This window comes from Bos taurus, chromosome 3, assembly GCF_002263795.3.
Source record: "Bos taurus isolate L1 Dominette 01449 registration number 42190680 breed Hereford chromosome 3, ARS-UCD2.0, whole genome shotgun sequence".
Taxonomy (NCBI): Eukaryota; Metazoa; Chordata; class Mammalia; order Artiodactyla; family Bovidae; genus Bos; species Bos taurus.
Window position 1 is genome coordinate 31,676,099 of NC_037330.1, and position 16,072 is coordinate 31,692,170.

General features: G+C 42.9%; 1 long non-coding RNA gene across 1 annotated transcript; it reads left to right on the plus strand.

Annotated features, from left to right (window-relative positions):
- The first annotated feature begins 21 nt into the window (after positions 1–21).
- On the plus strand, positions 22–14,282 carry LOC101903375 (uncharacterized). The gene is made up of 3 exons (XR_233957.5): positions 22–401; positions 5,554–5,682; positions 13,702–14,282. It is a non-coding gene; the product is annotated as an uncharacterized lncRNA (long non-coding RNA).
- Positions 14,283–16,072: the final 1,790 nt, after the last annotated feature.

Genomic DNA, 16,072 nt, shown 5'->3' on the forward strand with positions numbered 1-16,072 from the left:
GCACGCAGGCCCCGCCCCCAAGTTCCGCCCCGCCCCTTCGAGTCGGCGTCTGCATGGTTTCGGCCCCGCCTTCCCCACGGCTTTCCGGAGTCCGCTTAAAGGGGCCGCGCAGGAAGGAGGTGGAAGAGCTAAGAACGCCGCGGGGGAGGAGTGGGGAGCTTCGGCTTTTAGCTTGGGCTGGGTAGTGGAGGGGGGAGGCCGGAAATGAAATGAGAAATGGTTCGAAGATTCGGGAGAAGAATTTTGGAGGGAATACGACCATTTGACAAGTACTAATTGAGCATCTAGTAGGTACCAGGCACTGTCCTAGGCACAGAGAATAATGGAAGTAAAGGCCTTTATGGAGCTTGCATTCTAGTGGGAGAGAAGAGACAACAAAGAAATAAAAATTTCAGAAAGTGGTAAGTGGAGTGAAGAAAAATAAAACCAGGAATAGGATGACTTCATAGATGGCCAGGTATTGCCCCTCAGAGGAGCCCTATAAGCACATACGCTATGACATGAAGGAATAAGCCTAGCAAATACCTCGGGAGGGGAGGGCAAACGGATGGGAGTCTACCAAGCTGAAAGAACCTCGGCTGTACACGCAAAGGTAGGGATAGCCCGGCATGTTGCAGGACCAACAAAAAAGGCTAGTATGGCTGAGTGTAATCAGCTAGCCACAGAGCAGTAGTAGGTTGAGAGAGGTGATGGGGGAGGTCAGATCCTATGGAGCCTTATGGGCTGTTATTAAGAGCAACAGAAAGCCATGGGAGGGTGAGCAGAGAAATGACCGCATCTCGTTCACATTTTAAAGAGTTACTTTTGCTATTATTTGTAAAATACAGGGAAGCACAGATGTCTTCAAGGAGGGACCAGTGAGGAAGCTCTTTGTGGTCGCTTGGACTAGGATGGCAGCAGAGAAGGCGTAGAAGGGGTGTATCAGTATGTATTCAGATACACTTTGAATTGGAATGGATTTGGCAGAGAATGTGAACGAACAAAAGCTCATCGCTGATTTTTAAGTTCAGGACCTAAAGGGTGAGTTAGTGGTGGTATTATTTAGTGAGCTGGATAAGATTTAAAGAGAAGAAAATTTGGAATGGGGGAAGTAGGAATTCTGTTTCGTACGTTACATAAAGTGCTTGTTCTACATCCAAGTGGAGATGTTGAGTAAACAATTGTATGGATATATGAGTCTGAAGATATGAATTTGGGAATCATCAGCACATAGATGCTTTTTAAGCCTTAGGTCTTACATAAAATCACTTAGGAGGGAGAGTAGCTAGTGGAGAGGACCAAAATGACTTCCAACCTTCGGAAATTAGAGGAGAAGGAACTACCAGATAGGAGCCACACCAGGAGATGGTGGAGTGTTGGAAGATAAGAGAGTTGTTTCAGGAAAGTGGGAGTGATCAGCCTTATCAAATACTGTTGAAATAAATAAGGTGAGGACTGAGGGTTTGAACACTGCATTTGACCTGATGAAGGATGCTGATGTCCTTGAGAAAAGCAGTTTCAGTGAAGTCTGATTAGGGTGTGTTAACAAGAGATGGGAGGTGAGGAAGAAAAGTGTTCATAGCAAGTCTAAGCAGCTCTTGAGGACCTTTGCCCTCAGGATCCACTGAGAGAGAGGAGTACTTGGGATCGTTGTTCAGTCGCTCAGTCGTATCCAACTCTTTATGACCCAATGGACTGCAGCGTGCCAGGCTTCCCTGTCTTTCACCTGAAGCTTTCACCCTGTCTTTCACCATCTCCTGAAGCTTGCTCAAACTCATATTCATTGAGTCAGTGATACCATCCAATCATCTCGTCCTTTGTCCTCCCCTTCTCCTGCCTTCTATCCTTCCCAGCGTCAGGATCTTTTCCAATGAGTCAGTTCTTCACATCAGATGGCCAAAGTACTGGAACTTCAGCTTCAGCATCGGTCCTTCCAATGAATATTCAGGGTTGATTTCCTTTAGGATTGACTGGTTTGATCTCCTTGCAGTCCAAGGGCCTCTCAAGGCTTATCCAACACCACAGTTCAAAAGCATCAATTCTTTGGCACTCAGTCTTCTTTATGGTCCAATTCTCATATCCGTACATAGTAATAGTAGTAGTGTTAGTCACTCGGTAGTGTGTGACTCTTTGCGACCCCATGGACTGTAGCCTGCCAGGCTCCTCTGTCCATGAGATTCTCCAGGCAAGAGTACTGGAGTGGGTTGCCATTTCCTTCTCCAGGGGATCTTTCTGACCCAGGGATCGGACCCTGGTCTCCTCCATTGCAGGCAGATTCTTCACCATCTGAGCTGTAGGGAAGCCCCCAAAAGACTACTAGAAAAACCATAGCTTTGACTAGATGGACCTTTGTCAGCAAAGTAATGTCTCTGCTTTTTAATATGCTGTCTAGGTTTGTCATAGCCATTCTTCGAAGGAGCAAGCGTCTTTTAATTTCATGGTTGCAGTCACCTTCTGCAGTGATTTTGGAGCCCAAGAAAATAAAGTCTGTCTCTGTTTCCATTGTTTCCCCATTTATTTGCCATGAAGTAATGGGACTGGATGCCATGATCTTTGGTTTTTTTTTTTGAATGTTGAGTTTTAAGCCAGTTTTTTCACTCTCTTCTTTCACCTTCATCAAAAGGCTCTTTAGTTCACTTGTTATTTAGGGGAGGTATTTTAAAGATAGGAGTTGTTTCCGTATGTTGGTATGCTGGAATGATCCTTTAGAGAGGTAAAGGTGATGGTGCAGAAGATAAGAGGGGTCAGCTAGAGAAAGCTTGTCCTTCAGTAGGTGAGAAGCAATGGGACCTAGCGTAGAAGTGGAGGAGTTGACTGTGGATAGGAGCAAGGACAGTATTTTAGGAGAGAAGGCAACGTTTATGGGCACAAACACAGTGAGGTCAGGTAGTAAATTTGGTGATGGCTTATTCAGGCCATGTCTGTCCAGGAAGCATGTGGGAGCTGAAATCCAGCCTCTGTTTTTCCAACCAAGTTTTGAGGCCAAATCAACCTGGAGGAAGGGGCACCTTTTCTAATTCCTCCATCTTCAGAGGCAGTGCCTTTTAGAAAATCCTCCGTATCATCACATGCACACATACAAAGTTTGTGTGCTTCTTTTCCCAGTTTGTACCAAATATTCTTTGTGCAAGTTGCCTCCGTGGGTTTGATAAGGTAGATGAGGGCTGTTGAGCTTTCTTTTATTCTTAGCAATAGAAAGCTGTGAGTAGGGAAGGGCTGTTGGGTATATGAGATGGAAGCTGTGAGAAAGATGGAAGAAGTGAGAAAGAATTCCCTCCAAGAGTGGAAGTGTAGTATGGACAAGGCTGAAGGTCTTCTTGAGTTGGTGGTCCTATATTTGAATGAGACCACTCAGCAAGGTCGTATGGTTTTTCTCCAGCCACATTCCATAGCTTGCGGGGTTGAAGGAGAGGTAGATTTGGCCAGGGCTGGGTTTTGCTGATGGAAGTCCTGAAAAGGGGAGGAGTATAAGGCAGGGAGTAGTTATAGTGATAGGCCTTAGAATCTAAGCTGGGAGGGAACAGCTGTTTTGCTGTTGGTCGCTAAGTTATGTCTGACTCTTTCTGACACCATGGTCTGTAGCCCACCAGGCTCCTCTGTCCATGGGATTTCCCAGGCAAAAATGAATACTGGAGTGGGTTCCCAGAGAGCAAGTAAAAAAGCAGTGGGGTCAATGGTTTGGTGGTCCCTGTAGGAAAGATTAGTTCAAGAGAAAGCTATCAAGTAAGTGGAAGCAAGGGGACTTTCCAAGAATTGAGCATGGGAAAGGGTGAGTGAGGTGTCTGTGAGAAATGAGGTCCAGGCAGGTACCTCGGAGTTGAGGGAATACCAGACTCTTGGGCTCCTGTCTTGTCACAGTCCTTGTGATCCACTGACCTGGGGGAGGTTGAGAGCAGGGGATTGTGTGGCTTTATGAGCCTTGGGAGAGTCCCTTTTGCCCTGCTTTACTCACCCGAGCATTTGTGTAGGTACTTTGTCCTGCCTGATGTTTGACGGAAACTAAACATCTTTCCTCCTTACTTCCGCTTTCCTGCTCCTGGCATTATCTTTCTCAGTCATTCATCCACCAAACTTCAGCCACCTTTAATCCATCTTCCCCATCCCTGCACCCAACTGACCCCCAAAGTGCAGTGATCAACACCATCCAATAAAACATTCTGCTGTGATGAGAATGTTCTTTATCCGCATATCTAATACAGTAGTCATGTGGCTATCGAGCATTGACTGAGGAACTGGATTTTATAACTTGTTCAGTCGCTCAGTCATGTCTGACTCTTTGTGACCCCATTGACTACAGCACGCCAGTAACAAAGTTTATAACTTTAGTGTACATAAATTCAATTTAGATAGCCACATGGGGCTGGGGGGTACCGAATTAGACAGAGTTATAGACCTTTCCTACCCAGTGTCTTTTCCATCCGCCCCTGCCTCTGTGTCCCCATTGCCACTGCCCTCAGTCAGCTACTGGTTACCTCTCATCTAGACTTTTGCTGTAGTTTCCTATTTGGTCTTCCGCTTAGTTGCTTTCCCTTCAGTCCATTTGGTGTTCTTGCCAGAACCATCTCCCTAAAGCAGTGGCCAGATCACAGCTCCACCCTATTTTAAAAATTATCAGTAGTTTCCTGTCAAATTAGGTAAAACTGCTTAATCTGACATTTGTCCAGTTGAATGTCCCTTTTCCAGCCTTACCCTGCACTGCCCCTTTACATAATGGAGTGCTGGTTCTCAAGCAAAACTGAACTGCTTGCTATATTTCCTACCAACTTTTTACAAAGCAGCTAACTCATTTGCGTAAATTGTCTCTGCCTGGACATGTGCCTCCCATTTCTTCTTCCAGACCCCAAATCTGTTGAAATTCTTGAAGGCCTGTCTTATGTAGCAGTTTGTACCTGGAAACGTTTCTGATTGTTCCTCTCCTCCTAAATACAGTTTCTGGTTTTTGTTGGTGTTGATGTTTGTTTGTTTGCTGTACTGCATGGCTTATTTCCCTGACGAGGGATCAAACCTGGGCCCCGGCAGTGAAAACACCAAGTCCTAACCACTGGACAGCTAGGAATTCCCTACAATTTCTGTTTTTAACCTCACCTGTGGTACTCATAAGTTGCCTTGTCATTTATTTTATGCATTCATTGTATTGCTGTTACAAAATTTTCCTTCTTACAGATCACTGCTTTCTGTATCATTGCCGCTTTCAGTGTCAGTCTTGTGCCTGATATATATGAGGTACTCCTCAATTAGCCTGTGAATTGAGTTCTAGAAGAACATTCATGCTCCTTAACTCTAAGAGTGGTATCAGTAGCCCTAAAAGAGAATGTCTTTATACCTTGGAAGAAACAAAGAGAAAAAGAAGCAGAAGGGGCCAAAAGCACTGATGTGACAATTGAGAATTTCTTAAGTTGGAAGGCCAAGAACTCTTGGAAATTAAAAAGAAATGAAGGAAAGAAGAACAAGCAGGAAAAAAGTGATGAAATGGGAAACAGCCATTCAAAATAGTTAATAATCCTGACACATCTTGATTCCCTGTTCTTGGAGGATGTAGGAAATGATATGGAGGTGGATGATTCTTTGTTCCAGGACCCGGAGGAGGATGAGGAGGATCTAGGCTACATTCCTGCTGACCCTGACACTGCCTTGACCAACTGATGGACTACCCCTGTCCTCGAGCGTTCTGACTGCCACAGCTTCGGTGGCTACGCTGAGAAGGTGGTGATTTTCCTTTCTTTTTTTCCAAGAAAAAATAATTTTTAGGAAAATCTTCTTCTGATAGCTTTTGTCATTGAACTTAGTAAACTGATCTTAAAATTAAAAACAAAAACAAAACCAGGAGATTTTCTAATATGAAATTCCAACTTTTGAAAAGAAACAGACTGTGTTTCTTTTCATGTTACTATTTGCTGAGAGTTTCTTCCAAATGCTTCCCGCCTTTTACAGGGTAGTTTTACAAGTCACTTCTAACCCATAATCCTAGAGAACATGGGCATGCTTGGAATTCGCAGGATCAGTTTAACTACTCAGAGGGTCAATTTATGGAAAAGGCCTATAAGAGCCATTCAGATGGTGATACAAATCAATAAAAAGAGGTTTCCATCTAATAATTGTTTATAAAATGTATTTTTAGACCTTTAACCCTTAGAAACCTGAAACCTGAGAATAGAATTACATTTTCTCTGTTCCACAGTACGAAATATACTTTTCCTGTTGGTGCAGTGGTTTTAAGGATTTGAACAGCAGGTGCTATGTTTTACGCACAGAAAACATAATTCACATGTGTAGGACCTTATGTCTGTTTATTCAATAAGCCTTAATCAAGTGCTTGCTCCTTGCTAAGCACTTACACTTGTTACCAGATATACAAAGAAAGAAAAAATATGGTACTTGCCTTCAAGGAGGAAACAGGGTAAAACTCTGACTGACATTGGTATATCATTTTACAGTTTTCCAAATGATTCCACGGTACCTAATTTAATCCTACCAACAATGTCATTAAGGTAGGTATCAGTCTCATTTTGAATTAGGGAAAGTAGTTCAGGGTGATTACAAGAATTGTAGAGAAGTACAGAGCTATTAGGGCTTAGCAGGTGGTGCTAGTGGTAAAGAACCTGCCTGCCAGTGCAGGAGATATAAGAGATGCAGGTTCGATACCTGGGTTGGGAAGATCCCCTGGAAAAGGGCATGGCAACCCACTCCAGTGTTCTTGTCTGGGGAATCCCATGGACAGAGAAGCCTGGCGGGCTACAGTCCATGGGGTCTCAAAGAATCAGACATGACTGAAGCAACTTAGCATGCACACGCACACAGAGCTATTAACTGGTGGGAAATTGAGCTGGAACTCAGATCTATGGGTGTCAGAACATTGGTTGAATTAGAATGGAAGTTTCCTGAGGACAGGCACTTGATCTGTTTTGTTCATTGCCATATTTCCAGAACCTAGAAAAGTACCCGGCATATAGTAGTTTCTCAGTAAATATTTCAGGAATATGTGTATGTATGTGTGTGTGTGTGTGTGTGTGTGGTATGGAGAGAGAGTGAGGGGGGCAGTGGGTGAGGGAGGGAGAGCGAATACAAGCCAAACATCGAAATCATTAGCATATCTGTATATTTTAGTTATGTGCTAAGTTGATCTTTTCTGTATTAGTGCTGTCCAAAGTGTGGCCCACAGACTGGTGCTGGTCCACAGAATTGCTTAATACCAGTTGTAGTTCACTGAGGCTGCTATAACAAAATATCACAGACTGAATAGCTTATAAACAATAGAGATGTATTTCTCACAGTTTTAGATACTGAAACTGAGATCACAATGCCAGCATGCTCATGTTCTAGATAAGGCCTTCTTTCTGGTTCTTATTGGCACCTTCTTGCTGTATCCTCAACTGGTGGGAGGGGCAGGGGGTCTCTCTGGCATGTCTTTTTTTTTGGCTGCACAGGGTCTTCATTGCTGTGCAGGCTTTCTATGGTTGTGGTGAGTGGGCTACTCTCTAGTTGCAGTGCACAGGCTTCTCATTGCAGTGGCTTCTCTTGTCACAGCGCGCGGGCTCTAGGGCATGCAGGCTTTAGTAGTCGTGGTGTGTGCGAGCTCAGTTGCTCCATGGCATGTACAGTCTTCCCATACCAGGGTCGGAACCCGTGTCTCTTACAGTGGCAGGCAGACTCTCAATCGATAGACCACAAGGGAAGTCCCTTCATAAGGGCACTAATTCCATTCACAAAGGCTCTACCCTCGAAGTCTAAGTACCTCCCAAGTGCCCACCTCAAATATATTTTTAGTGTAAAGTTCCATGCAATTCTTGGGGTTTGTTTATCTGAAATTCAAATTTAATTTGGCATCCTGTATTTTATCTGGCAGCCCTAAGTGTGATTAAACATGTAGGCTCTGGAGTCACACTGTGCGACTTCAAATTCTGACCCTACCACTTACCAACTGTGTGACCTTGGACATGTTACTTGGGAATTAGGATTTCAACATAAGAATTTTGGGGGAATACAAACATTCAGACCATAGCACCAGCTGACCTTTAGATAAATACAGAAAATGAGAGTAAACATTTAGAATATTTTGCGGCTACTTCATATTGTTCTGACATATGAGCGTGTGGTCAGTAAACCTGTCTATTTGAGTAAGGCATAAACCTGCGCAGATGTTGTCCAACTTGTGTAGTGAATCACATGAGGGATGAGCTGTATGCTAGTCAGACAACATCTAATTTTTCTTTAACCTTTTGACCCTCTTCACCCATTTCTCTCACCTCTGGCGATTGTCAATCTATTCTCTGTATCTATGAGTTTTGTTTTTTCTTCTAGATTCCAAGTATAAGAGAGATCATACAGTATTTGTCTTTCTCTCACATACTTCACATAGCATAATGCCCTTTAGATCCATCCACATTGTCACAAATGGGAAGATTTCCTTCTTTTTATTGCTGAATAATATTCCATTTTATGTACATACACCAGATTTTCTTTATTCATCCATCAGTGGACACCCAGATAAACATGAGTGTTTGGTGTTGTGTATATTGCCTATTTATTGTTTTACACAACAGATTTGATGTGCAGTGTCCCTTTCTGCTAAGTTTTCTGATAAGCCAGCTCATCCTTTTCCATTTCTTTCTGTGAACATCATCATCTGGGAGGAAGCAGCTACTCAACCATGCAACTCTAAAACTCCAACAAAGAATCTAAGATTTCTGCAGCAAGCAAGTAAGAGTGAGCACCAGGCAGGACACTTCTGGCCTCTGAAGAGAAAATTTGATGTAGGCAGGAGGCCAGAATGTGCCAACCGTAGGCAGAGACTTCTCTTATCAATAGAGAAAAGCTTGCACTTAACCACCCTATCAGAGGAAAGACTGGCCCCAGACCAGCCCAGCCTTCGATAAATGGAAGGAAGAGGAATCCAAGAGGCCTATTCTAGTTTGTGGATGAGTTAACATCATTTCCTATTCTGTAACAAAACTCGAGCATATGTAAACCACAAATTAAGCAACCTGTATAGATACAGACATATGTATGCCTTTTTAAGAAGGCAGAAGAATGTGGTTAGGGTTGCTAGGTTTAGCAAATAAAAATACAAGATGTCCAGTTAAATTTGAATTTCAGATAAACAACCAACATATTTTTAGTGTAAATATGTTCCATGCAATACTTAGGGTTTGTTTATCTGAAATTCAGATTTAACTTGACATCCTGTATTTTATCTGGAAACCCTAAATGTGATTAAACATGTAGGCTCTGGAGTCACGCTCCAGAGTGTGACTTCAAATTCTGACCCTACAACTTACCAGCTATGTGACCTTGGACAAATTACTTCCCCTCTCAGAGCCTCAGTATCTGTGTATGTAAAATTTTCCTCATAGAGTTGTTGTGAAAATTAAATAATACATAAACATTTACAATGGTAACTGACACACGGTAAATCCTAAAATAAAAAATACTAGCTGTTTTTACAGGAAAGATAAATCATTATTTGCTAACCAAACATCTTAAAAAATAGACAAAAATATCTAGGCAGAGATTCCACCCCCCCCAAACCCCCCGCCATTTTCATGCCACTTTCAATACCCCTTACAACAAATTAAAGTAATATGACTTAGACCCATTATCTATGGCATAAAGGAACACCCAACCAGCATCTCATAGTATCATCAGGTTTTCTATTCCTTCCCTTGATGCACAACACTCAGACCCACTCTTGGAGATGTCTTAAGCTCCAAATTTCCATGAGAAATTTGGGTAAACCTTTATGAAGTATTACTTGAGTATTTACTAGGTGAGTATTTACTCAGGAGTCAATGCCATCTCTAGGATGGGGTTTCATCAGAATGGTACATACTCAAGTAACATGCAGATGTCTGTCCTCTGTAGGTTACTTAAGAGTAACCACCTTGTACAGAGAGTTATAGTTCTAGCATATAGAATTTTATTAGCACAAAGTTAAAAATAGGACAAGAAGAAACATGGTGAAATGTGAAGAACAGTAGGCCTGGAATCCAAAACTCTGGTTCTACTCCTCAGCACGAGCCACCTAATATTTGAGGGGTAGGGGTGAAGTAGAAAAGAATAACTTTATTGCTTTTCCAGGTAAAGGTGGCCACAGCAGGCTAATACCCTCAAAACTGTGTCCCCACCTGGAGGGGGTAGTGAGGAGTTTCATAGTAATGGTTCAAAGAGTGCAGGATCGGCCCATGAATGTTCTTCTAATTGATTTGTGGGGAGGTAAGTGGGAGTCACCATCATCAGTCTTCTGGTTCTAATCATCTTGGATCTATCCCACCTAATATTTTTAAATATTTAAAATATTAAATATTTAAATTTAACTTAAATATTGCTTCCTCATTTATGAAAATGGAAACATCAATGCTACCTTAAAGGATAAGAGTTAAGTTAAATCAAATAACAAAATGAATAATACAGTACTGGGAACAAAATATGCATTTGGTAAATATTTGTTAACATGACTCTGTTTATTCATTAGAAAGAAGAACATATCCCAGAGCAGTCTTATAGAAAGATTAAAGCCTGGGATGTGTACTACTTTATATGGCTGAGCTAAAACAGTAACTCTTTACTCTGTCCCTGTCTGCTTCTGGATAAGAACCAATCATTTCAAAACAATGATACAATCTAAGGGGAATTCAAGCAACGACTCCATCTTTCCCATCTCCAGTGGTGTGTGTGGGGGTGTGTGTGTGTGTGTGTGCTGGGGTGGGAGGGGAGGCTGTGGTAAGATAGGAGAAAGGCCAGGGAAAGGGTTGGAAATTTCCTTTCTATTTTAATAATTAGTTGAGCCAGATCCTAAACTGTGGATAAAAACTATTAGTTTTAGGTCAGAAAGTAGAAAACACACTTCTAGTACATGGACAATATTAAGTTTGACTTGAGGGAGCAAATCCCAAATTCAAACCAGATTCAGAAATTATGATCTCAGCTTTTCCAGAGTTCGTACTGATTAGGCTTGTTACAGATTAACCAGAGGTAGAATGTATTAGGGGGAAAACATAGAAGAAATAAAATAGAATTCATGAGATTACTCAAACTCAGAGAATGAAGTTTCCTGTCTTAGTGCTTGCTGTTAATAAATGAGATTCAAGGGAAAGTGTGGTATTTTCTAAGGAGGACTGAAAGGGTGAACTAGGGTTTTGCCAAGGGGATTACCAAGGGTGTCAGTTGCTTTGGGCTGGAAAGTCATGAGGAGTACACAGTTTTGCAGGGCAATACAGAGATGATGGTAAACTAGGGGAATAGAGCTGCTAGCTGTAGAATGAGCTATATATGACTCTTTGGAACATTAATTAATTACCATTTACATATTGAGTATCAACTGTATACTCTGTTGTTGTTCAGTCACTGAGTCGCTAAGTTGTGTCTGACTCTGCCACCCTATGGACTATATCGCACACCAGGCTCCTCTGTCCTCTCCTGTCTCCAGGAGTTTGCTCAAATTCACGTCCATTGAGTCAGTAATGCCATCTAACCATCTCATCCTCTGCTACCCCCTTCTCCTTGTGCTTTCAACCTTTCCCAGCATCAGGGTCTTCTCTAATGAGTTGGCCCTTCTCATCAGGTGGCCAAAGTATTGGAGCTTCAGCAGCAGTCCTTCCAGGGAACTTTCAAGGTTGATTTCCTTTAGGATTGACTGGTTTGATCTTCTTGCAGTCCAGGAACTCTCAAGAGTCTTCTCCAACACCACAACTCAAAAACATCAATTCTTTGGCACTCAGTTTTCTTTATGGTTCAACTCTCACCTCTGTACCTGACCATGGGAAAAACTATTGCTGTGAATATATGGACCTTTGTCAGCAACGTGATGTGTCTGCTTTTTAATACACTGTCTAGGTTTGTTATAGCTTTCCTTTCAACAGCAAGCGTCTTTTAATTTCACAGCAGTAGTCACCATCGGCAGTAATTTTGGAGCCCAAGAAAATAAAATCGGTCACTGCTTCCACTCGAGAACTTAATAAACACTCAGGAGACTCAATGAGACATAGAGCAGAGCACTAGCACACAGTATGCCTAGTTTAGGGGAAAGTAGCCTATGTGCCTAGTGCAAGAGAAGAAAAAGCTAAATGGAAGGCCCTGGAACCAGAGAGTTAAGAAATCTTGAATGACTAATAATTTGAATTTCAAAAGTAAAGGCTAAATTCTAAAACAAAGAATAACAATAGATTTGCTACCAAAGAGGAAGACTCTTGACAAAAAAATTCGTTAGGTGTCAGGTATGCTGGGGATATGATTAAAGGCCTTGGCCTGGGCTTTGGACTTGGCAAAGGGTAGACGGGAAGTGTTTCTCAAGCCCTTCCCTTGTCTCTTGCAGAACTGAGGTGCATGGTGTAAAGGACGAAAAGCCAGGGCTTGTACATCACAGGATGGGCGCCTGAAATGCATCGTAATATTGTTGCTGGGAGTTGTAGCGTTTCTCACCACCTCTCTCTTCACCCTTCGAGCCGTAATTGCCAAAATGAACAGATTATCACGATTTCAGCCTACACAGCTATCTCACTAATGCTCATTTGCTGACTTTAATGAGTTCCAGAACCAATTTGTGTGATCCTACAATCAACTCAGGTTTATCACGGAAAGAAAGCACTGTCTTTCTTTGCCGAATACAGATCCATTGATATGAAAATGAATTCGAATGAATTCTTGTGGGCATTGTAAGGCCCCAAAGTTCCCGAACACCATTGAGCATAGATATGTTAGATGCTGGCTGTCCTGATGAGCTGGCTTTTGTCCAATACCTGTCTGGCAGACTACATTCACGTATCCTTTTGTTCTATCTTCACATTTCACAGCTTCCTCTTCTCTGCCTAAAAAGGAAAACGCACGTCTTCAAGCTGTTACAATAAAACTACTGGCAGTGTGTAAAGTGAGAACAGAGCCTTGCTTTAATTTACTGCACCATGCAGATTTATTACACATCAGGATAATAATAACAATACCTAACAACTGTGACTTGCCACCTGATAATCTCCTCCCCTGCTCTCGTAGGAGGGAGTTTGGAGGACCCCGTAGACTCCCTGTATGGTGCTAAGCGCTGCCGGGCACACTCTTGGTTCAGGGCCGAGAGATGATGTGGACCACTGGGCCGTGCAGTGCCCAGATACACTGCAGAGCTGGTAAGGAGATGTAGTGTTTGCACAGAAAACACCAGAAACCATTTGCCAAGTGTACAGAGAAGTGTTTTCACAATTGCTCATTGCTGGGGGAATAAGCATTCTCCTTCTCACAGGAAGTTCCTCTACCTGAAATGTGATGAGAAGACAGTTTGAGAATCGTAGAGGTGAGAGAGTCCTTCAAAAGGAATTTGACCTCCTTTAGGCATCACTGCACTTAAAAGAATCTGGGACCTTCAAAGTTACATCTGTTCAGATTTACATCTGTTCAGAGTTTCTGAGGAACAGCTAACAAAAGGCAGGGTTAAAGATAGTCAGCCCTTTGGCCCAGGGTCTCCTTCAGGATGCCAGTGTCACTTCCGGCCTTCTTCTTGGGCTCCTCCCTGTGGCTTCCGAGTCCTGGGTGCCCCATCTGTCTTGGCTGCTTCTGGGGAAACTGCTCCGAGGCATGTGGGCACACTGCTGGCCTGTGGCAACATTGACATCCTCACAGAAGACAGCGTCCATCAGATGTGCCCTCCTGCTGTTCCACTTGCTCTGAAAGTCTCTCGTTAGGGTTTCTAAGTTTTAAGATAATAGAAACTTAATGAGGATTACTTTGATTTTCTCTCACCAGCCGCCACTTTTGTATCCAAAGCGCTGCTGCCCCCAGCTGCACTGCTTGAACAAATTGCACCGTGAGCAAGCAAAAGCTGCACCCAGGAGACTGCTGACGTGACCTCAGAAACGCACAGTCCAGTCCTATTGCCCAATGCTTTTGCCCAAGAGCTTCTATCATAGCGTTTGGATTTCTGGCCATCTTGGTGACCATATTGGACCTTCCTTCTCCCTGCTCCCATCAAGTTTTAAACAGAAACATCTCTAACAACTCATCAGTGACCAATCAGTGAAATGGTTCTAAGCTCTTGGGAGGCTCAGGCTCCTGCTGTTTCTCCTCCTTACCACATTTTATAACAATTAAAAAATTAGTCCAGCCACAATCCATTACCTGGTTGTACTCTAAGACAAGGATTTGCCTTCCAAGGGCAATTCCAAGACAGAAATGATTGGAAAATTATGTATGATTAACTCTCCCAGGAATCAAATGACCTCAGTAAATATTTTTTTGAGACCATTAGGTCCCAGGGATGCAAAGACATTATCCCTGTCTTCTGTCCAGAGCTTTGGTTTTCTTCTCAATAAACAAACCTAAGTTTTTGTTTGTGTTTTGTTAAGTGGTGGTTGGTGGGATAAACTGGCTGTTGGGGATTTTTATCCTGCCAAAATGATGGCCAACCACAAAAATGGGCAAACCATCATTCTTAAAAGACTCTGCCCAGCACTTCACAGCATAGGCTGAGCAGACTCTGCCCAGCTCTTCACAGCATAGGCTGGCTGGTTAGGGGAATCCCCTTCCTCTGTTGGCTGTTAGCAATTAGGACCACTCGGCAAATCCTAAATCTTGGAAATCACTTCAGTCCTGTGGTTGCTGATTCCTGGCAAGTAAGATACCATGTCACTTTTCTGTCTGAGGTTCGGTGTTTTATTATCACTACCAACTTGAACTTCTGGCAATAGGTCTTCATCTCACAACTAAGCCCAAAGCAGTCTAACCGAGTGGAAACTGGAGTGTCTGAGAGGTTGATGAGTCACACAAATGGAGAGAAACATGGTCCTAGTTAGGTTAAGAGAGGTGACAGTCCTGATGCTTCAAAGCACATTGCTGATCTTTTTGTTGGAAGGCCCAAGATTATTTCACCTCAACAATTGTTTTGAGGATGAATTTTCAAGACAGGCAATCCACTGTCCAGCCATTTTCTGGAATGGTTGTCAATAGGCTGGCCCAGAGGGTACCAAAGAAGGCAAATGGCAATGCAGGATGGAAAGCAGATCGACACTGTCACATGGTAAACAAGCCAAGAAGTCAAAATTGTGCCAGAAGTGGACTCCCAATTTTATTTATTTTAGTGTGTTTTATTTTTTTTTCATTTTTGGTTTTGAAGAGTATAAGCTAATTGTAGACATCCTGGCCATAGTAGAACTAGCATGTGATAGGAACCCTGAGAAGAATTCGAATCACACGGAGGAGATGAGAGTGAGGCAGAGGCTTCCGCCCCACGAGAAACAGCTCCTCAACTCACAGGATGCCTGTGTCACTGACAGCGTGTAGGAGTGCAGACAGCGTGCAGAAACTCGCCAGCCCCAGATGTTGCCCGATAGGGGAGTTTCACTGTGGGGCACAAGGCACAGGCCGGTTTGCTACCTTCGTCAGCCTGTAGGTGCTGACTTCGCTGATAGAGTCTCCACCGCAGCCCAGGGGCCCCTTCCCACTTCCTTCTTTTCTCACTGCTCTCCTGTCAGAGAAGCCAAGGCCCACTCTAGCCTGGTTTGCATCTCTTACATCAGAGGTTCGGGATGGCAGATTGCAAATACTCATTGAAATCTTTTCCTTTCATGTTCTTGACATTTGAGCAGAGAGGTAGAGGGTATGTGGCCTAGGAAGCAAATGAAAGTCTACATTTTCAAAATGAGTCTGAAATGAAGTTCATTTGAAAATGGAGGGGGAGGCAAAGACAACCTTCAGGGCAGAAGCTGATCTCATAGACTCTCAGTCTTAGAAATTTTACTTGTTTTGTTGGAAAGAGAGGGGAAAAAAGCTCAATACTAGCTCCTTTGCATGGCAGGATATGAATGAGAATCTAAACGATGGGTTCAATTATTTTTTTTAAATCGCAGTCATGAACAGTTGCACTGGGAGAAGTAGGCTTTGTAATGCAACACAACTGTTCATGCCTTGGACTTGGAAGGAGAAAGGTGAGGATATTTTACAAAGGAAAAAGTAAAATAATTGTTATTGAAAAAATTCTACCATGACAAAAAATTAAAGTGTAATCTACAAGCCAAGGAACATCCTGTCAAATCGTCACTGCACCCCAGCTGACACGCCACTGTTTGACTCAGCTCTGCCTAATTTTGTCACCTTTCATCTCAGAAAACATGGTAAATAC